Consider the following 12,745-nt stretch of genomic DNA (forward strand, 5'->3'; position numbering starts at 1 on the left):
AATAATAGCATATTACTTTTAAAAGCTTTAATTTTAATATCAGTTAATATTTAATTGCACATTCGCTTTGTTTTTAATATGCAGAAACATTGCTAAACTTTTCGGGACCTACTAACTATTCTCTTCCTGACTTGCCCCTACGAAAATGAATCACTAAGTTCCCCGGTGACTTAATTTTTTTTTCTTTCGTTACTATCGTTTTATATTTATAATTTATGCATAGTGTGCAAAAAAAAATAAACAGGCCATCATCAATAATTTTTGATCTAACGATCGTATCTTTACGTTTCAGAAAGTTCTAGGTATAAGAAGGTGACCTAAAAAATTTTACTTAATAAGTGCAGACGTAGTTTTAAGTTACAAAATCAGACACAAAAACGTACTTTCTCTAAATAAGCTTTTTTTTGTTTGATGGATCTTGGGATTTCTGGCCCTTAAAATAGAAGGGGTAGATATGGAAGGGCAGCAATCTGGGAAATATGGTCCCAATACTTTGTTCAGGAGTTCGATCCAAAGTTTAAATCCCTTGATACTAATTTTACTTTTTTGTCTATTTCACCATAGATCGAAAACATTTTAAATGAACTAAAAAATTTTGTATATAATTGGAAACTCCTTTATCCAAAAATAATTCCATACAAAAAATAACTAATATAGAAAATATTTATTAGTTTATTTAATATTAGTCGGAAAAATTCTGAATCGAAAGGTATTTAATTATTTACATCATTTTAAGGAATGCATTCTTACATGGCAAATGGTAATATTTGAATAAAATCGAACGAATAGTTTCTGCGAAATCGAATCTTAAAAAAAGTCGTACTGTTAAAATTCGATTTCTCATGACTTATTCGATAAACGAATTTTATAATTGTGTGCAAACATTTTCTAATTTGCTAAAGAAGATCTCGATATACGGCAAATTCTGTAAAAAGTCTAGTTAGCATCAAGGGGACCGAACTTTGGATTGCTCTCCTGACCAAACTTTTGAGACCATATTTCCAGGATCGAGACTATCTTTTATATTTTGGGGGTCAGAAACCGAATGCATAGAATAAACGGTTTATTTAGTCAGATTAAATACGTTTTTGTGTCTGATTTCGTAACTTAAAATATCGTCTACACTAATTATTTAGCATATTTGAAGTCGATTGAATTTGAGCGATTAAGATTAAGTCCTAGAGCTTGAAGATCCTATCATTAAATCAAAAGTTATTCATGGTGATCTGTCTTTTATTTTGCGCACACTACACAATATAGTGCCCCGTAAAAATGCGAAAATAAACTTTTAAATAATTATCTAAAAATGTTTTTATGAATCTTATTTCTTATTCACCCTTTTTACAAGAAATATTTTTTTACCGAATATTTTTGCTCTTAGAAATATGTAAATTGATGACCTCTTTCCTATTCTATTCGTGTGGTAAGATGTGTAGAAAATGAAGTAAATATTTTATAAAAATAAAACATTTTTTTAACAAAAAAAATAACTTTGTTTATCTTTATACTATTAATGTGCTATAAGAAAATCTAAAATATTTGTAGAAGGTACTATTTTTTATAGCTAATAAAATATTAAATAAAAATATTTATCAAATTGTTATCAAATCAACTATTATAAATTTATTAATTTTTTAAAAAATAATAGGCTCACAAGGATTCTAGGAACCCAGTCTTTTTAAAGTGCCCCGGGACTCTTAAATGCCCTAGTGTCCTATGTTTTAATTCTTTATCTCTATTTTATTTTCGGATCCCGCAGTGGTCTGATCGTTTAGACACGGTTCCCAGTAGAACACCGAAGTCAAGCCTCACTGGCTGCGGTCAGTGTGCGGGTGGGTGACCACTTGGATCAGTCTGCGTAGGGACCGAGGGTGTGGCGGTATAGGTCCTCATTAAACTGTTCTACCGCAAAGTGCTCGACTTCTCGCGTAGGTCGTCGGAATACCGAAGCGTGTCCGAGAGAATACCGAAGGAAAGTGCCATCCCCTCTGCAGAGGATTAAAATTGTGATGGTACGTCTTCGGATCATTCTCAAGGATGTTTCCCTAACCGTCGCCAATAGCCCATTGTGCAGCTCTAGTGCGACGTAAATAAACTACAACAACAACTACAACTATTATTTTATTTTCACACTAAACTTAGTTTTTAGTACAATTTACAATTTGCTTGAAATTAATGTAAATTATGAAAAACTAAATTACTACTAATCGCTGACTTGGGAATTATAGAAGTTATTTTAGGAGACATCCGTAAGGGATGTTACGTTTGCAGAGGACGGAAGGGTTCATGAAATTGAGACAATATTTTACAAGATATATATATATATTTTTACATATTTTTTTCATCAAAAAAGTACTTATCCAATATCATTATTGAAATGCTTACAAATATAATCAAAACAAATAGATAAAGTTTAAAAATTAAATTTCAAATATGATTTACATAACGTGCGTCTTGTTTCTGAATAGATAGAGAATATGATTATGTAATAGAGCGAGACATGTGTCAGTGAAGGGATAGAAGCGTATAGTAAAGTGTAATACTTAGTGACATAGATAGGGATTGAGAGGAACAACATCGAGAAAAAAATTGTGATATCCCTTCGGGGTAGCCCCTTAGTAAAAACGGAAAATATATTTTCTTTATCAATGTTGTAGTATTCCCATGAGAAATATAAGGAATAAAAAATGCCGTACAAAAAATATCTATTCATATTTTCGTTTCCTTCAACGAAATTTTATGTCAGTTTTTGTCGCGCAAAAGAACAAAAAATATTCAGTCTTTTAAAATATTTCATTTATATTTCTTCATGTATTTTTATTTATTTATTCTGTTTCCATTTTTTTTAATTACTTATTTAATTTTCCTTATTTTAGTTTATTTATCGTTCCTGAAGCAATTTAATTGTTTAGTTTTCTAGCTTGTAATAAATCTTTAAATAGAGGAAGATGTGACTTTCTCAGTAGGTGAGTTGTTGGTGCAGAAGGCTAAAGCGCCATCTGTTGCGTTGTAGAGAAAGCATGTCTCTTGAAATAATATTTCAGTGTAATTGTTATTTTTTTTTTTTTTTTTTTTTTTTTTTTTTTTTTTTTTTTTTTTTTNTTACAAAATCAAATCATTTAGGAAAGCTAAAAATTAAAATTTTAAAAAAATTCACCTATTTTTTAAAGCATATCCTATTTAAATTTTATGTATAACGAATAACTCTTTTGCCCCATCTTAACGTTCATATTTACAAATGACAGATTACAAGTGACAAAAAATGTTGTTAGCATTTATTTTCCTACAATTACATTATTTCCTTTACTATTTTAATTTGCTCGGAAACAATGTATGTTTTAAAACATTGTCAAGTTTCGGTTACCTTTACACCAACATTATATGGTTAAATTTTTAAAAAAATTAATGTCATACATTCGCATTGATATGTTGAGTATCAATTAGCTTTTATTCACTATAGGGCAGTGATTGGTAGCATAATTTACACTACTATGCAGTGATATTGTAAACAATACAATATCGCCCTTCGTCTGCCTATATTTTTTGGCCTGCCTGTATTCTACATATTAGTATTTTGACTCTGTTTGTAATTCTAAATTATGAAAAATTTTATCATGTAAGGAAATAACCAGAATTAATTTTTATTTATTCATAAGTATATTTTATAAAAAAAATTATTTCTTTCTAATTATTATCAGAACTATTCAAAATTTACTCTTAAATTTCAATAACTTTATTTAAGAGTAAATTTTTGTGTGTATGTCCATGTGGGTCTCTCGTATAACTACAAAACTGATTCTAAAATTTTAACCACGGAAGCCCTGAAGACTATTTCAACTCTCGATGTTAAAAACTGCTAAGAAATGTGCACCCATGCGAGCGGGGTGTAGGAAAAATGAATTTTCTCATCTGCACTCAGCAGATTAACCATACTCATTGTAAACTGCAGACTATTCTGTTTTTCATTTAATTAAAATATAGCATAAGTGACTTTGACTGGTTTACATCTCTAGTTAATCAAAAATGAATTTTTCCTTTTTTAACAATTAGATACGTGCAACTCGAGAAGAAGAAGGCAACTTAAATTGGCTGGTTGTGTATAAACAAGACTGCGGGGTAACGTTACAGCTGTTACGTTCGGTTTATTTTCTCGCTAAACCAATTTTTGAATCAGAGTCAATTGGCTACCAACAAGCTACATCATGCGTGGGTGCCAAACCTGATTGACTGCTAAATCATGATATAAGCAAATGCCACGATTCAGCCTTCAATCAAATTCGACAACCACCGACACTTGCGGGTATTCAATTATTTATCTTTAACTCCTTATGGCTGGTTAGTACTAGTAAAGTTAATGTGAATATTTATGGGTTACATCACCCAATTAGCATTTTGAAAACTATATGACACCACGTATTAATTCTGCTTGTAGATAAATTATTAAAACATTTTGCTATAAACCTAAATAAGTAAAGTCTCCGGGAAATAAAATTAAATTAAATTTCTGCTATAAAGTACCACTTCATCGAAAAAATAGCGTGGATGAAGTAAATCGTTTTTCTAAATCTTTTTTTTTTAAAAATTCGTCACCTTTCGTGTTGAGATATTGAAACTTCAACTAGGGATAGAGAATATTAGAAACTTTTAATTGATTTGTTAATTATGCAATGTTAGAAGTGCTTTTTTTTGTAATTTGACTTAGAAACCCATGGAACAAAATGTGTTAGAATTCGTTTTAATTATAACTACCAATTGCTTTCATTCAAAACAAAGCATATAATTTTCTCTTCGAATTTTTTTCTTTTTCAATTTTTTGACTAAATAATTTGTAAAACACACTCTTTTGTGATTTTTTCAAACCGGCATTTTTAAATTACGACTCCCAACAATCTGCAACAGATGTAAACTTGAAATTTCAATAAAAAATATGGAGCGTCTACAAAGTCTCATTCAAAATACGAACGGCAGAAACTACACTATTTAAATTGTTTTATTGTTATCACAAAACAAAGAGAAATGATTTTTCAATCATTTTGAGCAGCCATTGCAAAGTATTCTGACTTGAAACTACTATTACAGAGAGCAAAAGAACAAAAAATAATATGTCATATTTTTTTTACCTGTACGAAGAATGACTAATCTTCTAGTATAATAATGTATTTGAATACCAGGATACCCGCTTTTTACGAACTATTTTTGTTATCTGAGTTCATATGAATATTCTGCTTAAGAGCAATATAGTAGAACTCGTGGTTGGCAGGGAGGTGGACTCACGTTCGTGAGGCTGGGAGTTCGAATCCAACGAGCTAAAGACATGGTGACAGGTGCATGTTAAATCTGTCGGGTCACAAAGTCCTTCATGTTCTCTTAACAAATTATATCTCTGGGATTATGAATTGGAGATTGATCGTTCTCTTCTTCAGGTCAAAATTACGATCTGTGAATGAATAGATGCATGAATGAGTTCGCCCTGTAAACAGGAGTGACGTATCAAAAGTCTAATTCTTAGCCATAGAGGGAGCCACTGAAAAACAAACTCTTGCCCTTATGGCCTACGACAACAAAAACAACAACAACAATAGTAGAACTCTTCACCTTAACTCAACTACAAATTATATCTTCGTTTTTCAAATCCTCACAAAATAAAACGATTATGCGATTTTTAATAAGAGGTTTAAAAAAAAATAAAGGTTCTCCATTGAACCGATGATTATAAAAACAGATCTAAATAAATAAGTAAATAAAAATAATAGTTTCATTAAAGTATTTCAGGGTTCGTAACCTAATCCAATCATTGATGAAGTGTAAAATCACTCATAACGTAAAAAGCAACATTTACAGAATAAAAAAAATTTTTAATTTTCTTCAGAATAAATTCACTTTTTATAGTGTACTAATAAATTTTCAATCATTTTTTTTTTAAATGTTTGCATGTTATCCGAGATAATGTAAATAAACTTTTAAATTTACTTGAAAGAACAATATTCAAATGTAGCATGACTTTAATTTTTACACAACTCGGAGCAATATTATATTATTTCAAATTCCCAAAGAACAATCTACACGTCTATGTGAGTTTATAAAATTAAGAGAATAAAGGTGCGCCCACTAGATAAATTATCATAAAATCCAATACTACTTAAGCAAGTAAATAAAAAATGAGAGATAACGTGGGTAAATTATTTCACAGATCATATACTTATTCAATCATTATTAACATTCGAAATCATTAGTATCGTAAAAACAAGCATTAACAAAATAAAAATATCTTTCTATTTTCTCTCATAATAATTGAACTAATGTCTTTTCTTTACTGTTAAATCATTAATTTTTGAAATTTTTAATTGTTCCTTGTTACAAATATACTCATGTTATCTGAAGTAATATAAATAAACTTTTTAAGTTAATTGAAAGAGCAATATTTAATGCAGCAGAACTCTTTACTTTTACCCAACTAGAAGTAATATCTTCCTCTTTCAAATCCTCACAGAACAATATTCACGGTTATGTGATTTTCTAGTGGGAGGTTTAAAAAATGAAGAGAATAAAGATGCACTCATTGGATAAATGATCATAAAATCCAATTCTCATTGGACAGGCGAATAAAAAATACAAGATTATGTCGGTAAAGTATTTTACAGTTCGTATACTTATTCAATCATTACTAACGTTTAGAGTCATCAATTTTCAAATCTCGTAAAAATGAACATCGACAAAATAAAAATCTCCTTCTGTTTTCCCTTATGATGGAACTAATGTCTTTTCCCGATGGTTCAATCTTTAATTTTTTTTTTTTTATCGTTCTTTTTTTTATCGTCTGCGAGAGGAAATTTGGTTTATTTGGTTTCGCTTTTTGGCAACGGTCCCATGACTGCAATGAGCGGTGAGGGAATGGTTCTATTCTATTTTATTAAACGATCGGATTCTGTAGGAGAACTGGATTTGTTGGGGGTTATGGATGGATTTATTTTTCCCCAGAGTTAAGGATTATGTAGTCTTTGAAATAAAATTCACGTAGAGATTGGATTTTTGTTTTATGATTAAAATTGATGTGATGTTTACGAAGGATTAAAACTCAATCGAATGCATCTCGAAGAAACCGTGTAAGATTAGCGCTAAAAAAATATTAAGTACCACGAAATTATAACATAGTTTTTAAACAAGAATACTATTTAAAATAACTTTCAGTTATTTCTTCTAAGTAAACTGGTATTAATAAAAAAGTATATCAATAATCAAATGTAAGGAAATTTTTTACTACCAATAGTATCAATATCCGTTACACATTTGTGAGAACTACAAAAGAAAAAACTTGTCTAATCTTAATTTTAAATTATCCATTACTTTTTTAAAATTTAAAATGTACTTACAACCTCTAGTAAATAAGAAAAAAACAGCGCAAATTAAACCCATTCAATGCAGTTTTTTTCCCAACATCAATAAATTACTTACAATAAGTATTTTTCAAATAAAATGATACAAATAATGAAATAATAAAAACATGAGGTTAAGTTAACTTTTCCCGATCAATATCTAATGAACAATCTTTCATTTCTCTTACCACACGAATAAAAAACATTTAAACAACTTGTTTCGAACCTTTACAATTTTAAAATCTTTGCATTTATTTTTAATATCATTTATTTATTTATTTTTTCGTTTTATATAAATTCAAAAATTATATTTGCTACTTCGTTAAGAAATTTTTTTTAAAAATAGTAGTTTTTTTTAAATAATTTGTTTTTTTAGTAGTAAGCTTCGCATTTTTTGAATAAAGATTATTTGTTTTGATGCATTACAAAGTTTTTGATTGAAACAAAGTATTCAATAATATATTTGTAGTGAAGAAAACAAGTTTTGGCTTTAATACACAATACAAATCATATAACTGGGGAAAAAACAGATAAAAGGCATACATTTAAATGTTTGGAAAGGATTAATGTGGATTGGTAAAGGAAAAAGAATAACACTAAAAAAATTTTATTGGGAAAATTATTATATTCCCGTCAAATAAATGCAAATTACTTTTAAACATTATTTAAATATGATGCTTGCTTCTATTTTTAGGATAAGTATTGAATCAAAAATAAGTAAAATAATGGTATTAGGGAACACAGTGTGATAAGTAAACAATAGATTTTCTTTCTTTTAACATTAATTGAAATTTCGTTTTGTAAACCTCTTTATTTTAAACCTATTTTTAAATTTAAAAAAAAAAACATTAACATTTTTGTATCATGCATTTTTTTCTAACTATATTGACAGCTCTAAACTCGATCGAAGATAAAAATTTAATAATTATAAATTTAAAAAATTAAACAACCCTATCAATAGGATCATAGCTTCTAATTACGAAAATTACTTTTAAAAATAAACTTCTAACATTAATTTTTCAAAAATCCAGACGTAAAAATTTTAATTACCTTTAATCATAGCAAACGATAATGGAAAACTACATTTTGTTTATGTTCCACGGATCATAATCAAATCAAAACATTCTCTAAGAATGAAATATTTCCAAAATCTTTTTTAACATAAGATATATGTCAAAGAGATAAATTTCTCAGTCTCCTCTTGCTGAATAAATATTGAATATATACTTTTTTTCGTGCCTGGTATCTGGATCCATTATTTATCACGTAGAATGTTTAACGTCTAGACGTGCCATTGCACTAACTTTGTGAAAAAACATGCACTCATGTCATGTTTCATTTTATCCTCTGAAAAAAAAAATTGAAACAGCTTACACGTTATCTCTGAAATTTGTCAGGAAATGTGAAAAGAGTTTATACCATCAGCTTTTGATATCTAAAGAGAAAATAATACATTGAGTCAGATTACTTTCATTTTTTTTTTTAGAATTACTACTTACTTTATTCTGTACATGAAAAAAAAGGATGAGATTATTTGTGGGATCTGCTCGTTTATTGTGATATTTATCGATCTTTTGTGTTTTGTATTTCATTACTGGCTGAATGCTAGTAATTTAAATATAAAAACAAAAATTTCGTACTGGATTGAAAAAAGTAAGTTATCAATAAATCAGTATTAATCAACGTTACGAAATCTTACACAAAACTAAAAGAGTTATACAGACACGTCAGTAATAATCATAATTAGTAATTAATTAATTAGTAATTAATTAATTATTAATTAATTATTAATTGTCGTTAATTAATTATAATAATTATAATTAATCGTAATTTAAGAATCATCTGTAAAAGTTTTTTCCTTTCACATTATAAAATTACATTTCTCTTTATTACATAAAAACATTAATCAAGAAAAAAAAAATTATAGTTATCAGTGCATTCTTACTGGCCTAAAAAAAAAAACATGGAAGTTGCCGAAAAATTCCATAGTAACAGATTTCTGTTTAAATCAGTGAAGAAATAAAAACAATTTCAAGTGAGTGCAATAAGTGAAAGTTATAAAGTTATTTTTTTTACCTGTAAAATAATTGTAAGTCCTGTAAAATAATAAGTCCTTCCTTAACGATATTTATCAATAATATTTATTTACTATTTTTTATTCTTTGTTTCATTCTTAATATAACTATTATATCCATTATTTTCTTAATACTAATATTACTCCTTAGATTTTAATTAAATTCCCCTAAATTAAAGTCTAAAATCGGTGTTCATTCCTTATAAGTAATCTTATAATAATACCTTATTAAGCAAAATTTTTATGATAAACATACTTATTAGCCAGTTTTTGTAGTAAACAAAGATTAAATAGGAATTTAACGAATAATATTTCAGAAATTAATTTGCAATAGTAAATAATCAAAACGATTAAGTTTAAATTTTATCCCAATAGAATCAGACACTCCATCTGAGAAGTAGAATTTGTGTTAATATTATCATTATCTTTATTGAGTCATTTTGTAATTTTTAGTAATTCTGTAAGAACCTGATGTAGGTCAAAGAGCAAAAAATCATTGAATAACATTGGTGGAAGCTGGTGATCGAAGCGAGCAGGGGGCGAGCCTCTCATTATAGATAATCTAATATACATAATTCTCTTACGTGGCTCCCAAATTTTGGCTATATTTCTTTTACGCCGGTGGCAACGCTTGCTTTGTTTTGTTTACGTTACCATTTCTCTTACACGGCGAATCGACCAATGATTGCCGCTAAAAATGTCGCATGCCAAATCTAGCTGAGGTGGCACAACATATAGCGCTTTTAAAAACGGAAACTGGAATAAACAGAGAGCATCAGCTGCGGCAATCTCATACTATTAAGCTAGGCAGAAGTGAGTAGTCTTTGTCGATAAATCTCTATTTTAGTATTTTGTCGAAAGCGCTTTTTTCACAAATTTATTTGACGATTTTTGATTTATATCATGAATTATACTATAACACATTTCTAATAGGTTTAACGAATTTCATTTCATTTATTTGAATTCAAATTTATTTTAATGACTTAGTATTTACTAAAAAGATGTAATTTTTTTAAAAAAAAAAGGTTTTATATGGATTTGAATGATTGTTTTGAATTCTTAGAATTTTGTGCATTTGCAATGTACCTAAGTTAGTAGCGATCGAAGCGAGTTTGGTTTGCGAAGCAAACCATATAAGATTGCGTAGAAATTTTCGGGGGTTGGCGAGCGTTAGCGAGCAGGGGGCGCAGCCCACTAGTAATTGATAATTCAACATTGCATACTCACGCTTATACTTGCATTTTACATGTTATTCTGACTTAAGTTTATGATATCATTAATCTGAAGTTAAAAGATTTTTATAATTCTTTTGTAGCGTATTCAAACTATGTCTTCAAACTGTATCTTCAATATTCCAATTATGTCTTCAATAAAAAATGCAAATTAAAATTTATACACTTTTAAATAAAAGTTAATAAAATCTAGCTGTAAAACATCTTACTTTTAAAATCCTGACATCTGGATTTATTAAAAGAATCTCTATTCAAATATGAATTACTGATTGCTTTGTGGATTAATGATATGTAAGAGAGGGGAACTCATTAAAAAAGAAAATCTGTAAATGTCGGAGTTATCTAATTAGAAATTCTAAAGAATAAAAATAATTAAAAATCAATTAATCTTTTGCCCCTAGGTTCATTTAATAACTTATAATCGAATGAGAATGTCATTTGTTAAAATTAAGAGCTATTTTCATAAAAATTCTCAAATCTATTTTTAACCTCAGGGGAAAGATTTACCCTTTCTTATAATAATATCCTTTGTTCTTTGTTTTATCCCTTGTTAAGCAGACAAAGGGACTTTTAAATTAACTTAACGCATTGACTTATAAAAGACCGACTTTTTTAAGATGAAAGAGTATTTTTGTTGTATTTAGAAATTTTAATTAAAGCAAGTTGTTTAATTTAATTTATTTTATTAAGTATGTATATAATCAGACACTTACATAGATTGTTAGCGGTTAATACGAGATATTATTCTTTTCATGTAATTTAATTTAATCGTCCGCTTTAGACAATGTTAAGATAGTTAAAAGTTAACAATTTTCTTTTGTCTACTTTTGAAGCAAAGTTGACAATTTTCTCTTTTGTTTTCAAAACTTTATCGTTTATAAAAAAAAGTACCTATAAATTTCTTAGTAGCCGATTTTCTTACGGCACTCTGAAAAGGTGGAGTAAAGATTATTTTTTACCCTACACCCTTTTACTACACACTTTTTGTGTTAACTAGGATATTTTTAAATATATTTCGTGTTAATTAATATCTTGCTTAGACACCCAGTGGCTGAGTGATAGCTCTTCGCGCTCTCGTGCCACAGGTCCTGGGTTTGATCCTCGGGCAAGACAAAGTTGAGTCAGCCTTTCATCCCTTCAGCGGATTGATAAAATCAGTACCAAGCATGCTTGGGGACTAAACACTGGGAGGGTCTGCGTTCGACTTACGACCCGACCGGAACGTCTGCTCCTGAAACCCCAGAACCCAAGATCAAGAAAATTGAGATGGGCGCAGTAGGCCTTGGTCATCTATGGGCTGTCGCGCCACTGAGTTCAGTTTTAGTAACTTATTTAACTAGTACCTTTTGTGTTAACCAGTTACCTTTTGTGTTAACTAGTACATAATATTTAAAACATTTTTCAGACTTCGTAGTGAATCAAAACAAATATAAAATCAGAATATTACTTTGGAGTAATATAATACTTTTATACTACTATACATCAGACTACTTTTTAAAAAAAGCAAACTGGAAAAAATACAATCTACTCTACACAAGTGTTTCAATTAATGACAGTGTCAACCTTCTTCTATTAAAAGGAACCTCTTGATGGAATCAAGTGAACATGTCTTATATACTAGTGATTTGGTATTTATTATTTGTAGTGGTAGTTACACCACATTACTCCGCTTCCAGAATTTTATCTGTGATAGAATTCGATGAATGAATACCACTAGTTGATTTATGCTGATTTTTTTAATATATCATTTTTGCTCATTATAATTTTTTATTCGTTTTTTAATTTTTTATTTATATCATATCGCTCATTATTTATTAACTCTTTTTTTAGCACTGTCTATTTTTTAAACAAATCAACTGCTTAATGTGGATGCATCCATCGATATTGGCGAACTCTAATCACGTTCGCAGATCACCATAGAAGGGATTTAATTATTGACCATGTAAACCTTCTTCTATCAAAAGGTACCTCTTGGTGGAATCAAGTTAACATGTCTTATTTACTAGTGAATTGGTATTTGCTATTTATAGTGGTAGTTACACCACAGTTTCAGAAAAGCGATATTG

Source organism: Parasteatoda tepidariorum, chromosome 2 (genome assembly GCF_043381705.1).
Source record: "Parasteatoda tepidariorum isolate YZ-2023 chromosome 2, CAS_Ptep_4.0, whole genome shotgun sequence".
Classification (NCBI taxonomy): domain Eukaryota; kingdom Metazoa; phylum Arthropoda; class Arachnida; order Araneae; family Theridiidae; genus Parasteatoda; species Parasteatoda tepidariorum.